At 28.5% G+C, this 2,927-nt stretch overlaps 1 non-coding gene across 1 annotated transcript; it reads left to right on the top strand.

Annotated features, from left to right (window-relative positions):
• Window positions 1-1,996: 1,996 nt before the first annotated feature.
• Window positions 1,997-2,080, top strand: TRNAL-CAA (transfer RNA leucine (anticodon CAA)). The gene has a single exon. It is a non-coding gene; the product is annotated as a tRNA-Leu (tRNA).
• The last annotated feature ends 847 nt before the right edge of the window (window positions 2,081-2,927 follow it).

Raw genomic sequence — 2,927 nt, 5'->3', positions numbered from 1 at the left:
GGAGGGATTGTTAGCTATTTTAGTTTGTTAGCTATTTTTAATAAGTCAATAAACAGTCCTAACTTATAGGATTGACTAGATCTAAGTAGTTGCTTATTTTACGCTTCATTTGTTACCATTTCAGTTTGTACAGGCCTATAAAGCCATGCTTCTATTATTGAATAAATTATGTATTCTCTTCATAGTTTTCTCTGTGCTTTCATATATTTAGATTAACAAGAGACTCGCGCCAAACATCAACGTTCAAATATCTCTTAGGACATGAGCTAAAGTTGCAATGACAACTAGTTCTCCTGAAATAGCTACTCTTAAATTTTGACCCAGCTACTTTCCTTGTACCATGCAATGATACAAAAGACTTTACTATTGAAGGAAGTGTATACTGCTAGTAATTCATAAAGAATGTTGCACAAAGAAAAAAAAGTATTTAAAGTTGCATAAAGTGCATTAAATGAAAAGATCATGTTGAAGTTCGTCATACACAAGGAAGACATGAAAGAAGAACTAAAGTTACTCTAACATATACAAACGACATCTCAATGCTGAGTAAACAGGATCATATAAAAGCTCAATAATTCAAAGACCAGTGCAAGAGGGATTCGTTGAGCACAAAAAAGTTAGTGTTGAGCGAATCCACTAATTGCTTAACAAATTAAGCCTTTAGTTGGAAGAAACGTAATTCGTTAAGTAGGTTATTGAAACATTGAACACATGCAATCAAGTGATAGATGCTTTATTGAAATATAAATAGAGGAAAAAAAATAAGAGGAGGCTGAAAAAAAAGAACATAGACCACAAAGTTGATGCAAGTGAATTAATAGTGACCTTCTGTGCCATACATATAAATGCATAATATGTATCATACAAATTATTATTATCTGATAATTGTTCTCATTTCTTTTTATTGTTTATTGTGTATTGTTTTCTTTTTAGGAATATAATATAGAGATTTTAAAAACATATACATGGGATCTCCATTTGTGGGCCAATTATTTGTGATGGTGAATGCTACATTTCGAAGATTACATTGGAATGTGAATGTGCAAAATAATATTATGACATTTAAAGGACAAAGTTTTTTTGTTAACTCTACATGAAGGAACCACTAAATCTTTATCATAAGACCAATCACCATCATTTCTACTGTTCTAGAAACCTTGATGCATGTTAATCCATTCTACATTATTCCAGTTGACCAAATTTCATAAATATAATGTAATCAAGACATTGAAACTTTTTATATACATACACATATATGTATGTATATAACTATATATATGTATCTTTTAAAAATATGTAAATATAAATATTTATTTTACAGACTCTTAAAACTAATAGATTTTGAATTTCAATTTATTGATGGATAGGTGAGATTGAGAAGATATCAAAGGAGAAAGAAAATTTTAAAATACTAGCTTACAACTAGTTTACAAAGTTCTATCGAAGATAGAACCTTACGTCTATCACAACTAAATTCGATGAATAATTGATATAATTTTACTTTTATATAATATATCCTAATATCACTTTATGAGAAAAATATTTTATATAAATTTTATATTTTTGATGTGATAATTAATTTTATTATGTTAATAATTTACAAATAAAGTATCTTTCTATCTTCTTGGATGATTGAGTAAACTCTCTAATTTCAATTTTTAATTCTAAAAAAACAGAGTGGAGTTTTTATTTGCTTATAAGGATAGTTAGGTAAAATTGTTGTAACTTGCATATGTTTTTCTTGAGATTTAGAGCTCTCTCTATGATAGATTAGTGTGCTGCAAAAAAAATATTCATGCTTTCTATAATTTCAAATGTTTTTTTTAAAATGTCACTAATGAAACACGAGATAACCTACTTTGTGTATAGAATATGATTTAGCTTATAAAATATAATTTAATTTAAATTATTGTGATTGATTACAAGTACTTCTTATACAGCTTCATGAAATATATTGGTAATTGATTTTAAATCTATTCTTAAGGTTAACAAAAGTGTCAGGATGGCCGAGTGGTCTAAGGCGCCAGACTCAAGTTCTGGTCTTCGAGAGAGGGCGTGGGTTCAAATCCCACTTCTGACATTTAAATATCTTTTGTCAAATTTATAATTTTCTTTTCTTTTTATACCTTTTTTAATTTATAAAATAATATTTTCTTGAAATTCCTCTGTTAGGTACCTCTATTATTTGTTCTCATGTGATGTCTACGGTATGAAGATTTCATAACTCAGGTACAATGTGGAGAAATAGCTTTACATTTAGCAATACTATGTATATATATTTAATAATATATTTTGTGCAGATCTTTTGTAAAAATTACAATTATTTTATTCACTAAATTTCATTGATCCCTTTAGTAAATTAGATTTAATCTATTTAAAATAATGTTTTAATTTTAATTTAACATACCAGAATAAATTATATAGGAAAACACTTGACAATGATTCATTCACCTTGGTGGAAGAAGCACAAGCCCACTTTTCAGTCATGCAATGACAATTTATAGGGAATTTATTTCATCCAAGTTATAAAAAGATTTGCTTTGTACCCAATTTTACACTTCAACCCTTTATGGAATGTAAAAATAGGTTTGTAGGGTTAGTTTTATGGAGTGTAGGAATTTAAACCAATATCTCCAAATTTCTACTTTTTTATTGTTGGGTATGAAGTTATGACCAATTAGGTTGGGCTGACTATACACCATGTTTAGTGAGTGGGCTTAATCATTGTGTTTCCTTTATAATTTCTATTTAAAGATATCATTGTACTTATAATTGGTGTGCAACAGGACAAAAATGAAAACTTAATAGTTGTCCGTGTGGATGTAGGTTATAGTTGGCGACCGAACCACGTTAAATCCCGTGTTGTTTATTTTCTGCAGTTGATTCGTGACTGTGTGTGTTGCTTTTGCGTGCATTTTTTCCATCAA

This window comes from Phaseolus vulgaris, chromosome 11 (assembly GCF_051622355.1).
Source record: "Phaseolus vulgaris cultivar YP4 chromosome 11, ASM5162235v1, whole genome shotgun sequence".
Classification (NCBI taxonomy): Eukaryota; Viridiplantae; Streptophyta; class Magnoliopsida; order Fabales; family Fabaceae; genus Phaseolus; species Phaseolus vulgaris.
Note: the sequence above shows the minus strand (reverse complement) of the source record. Positions and strands in the feature narration are given on the sequence as shown.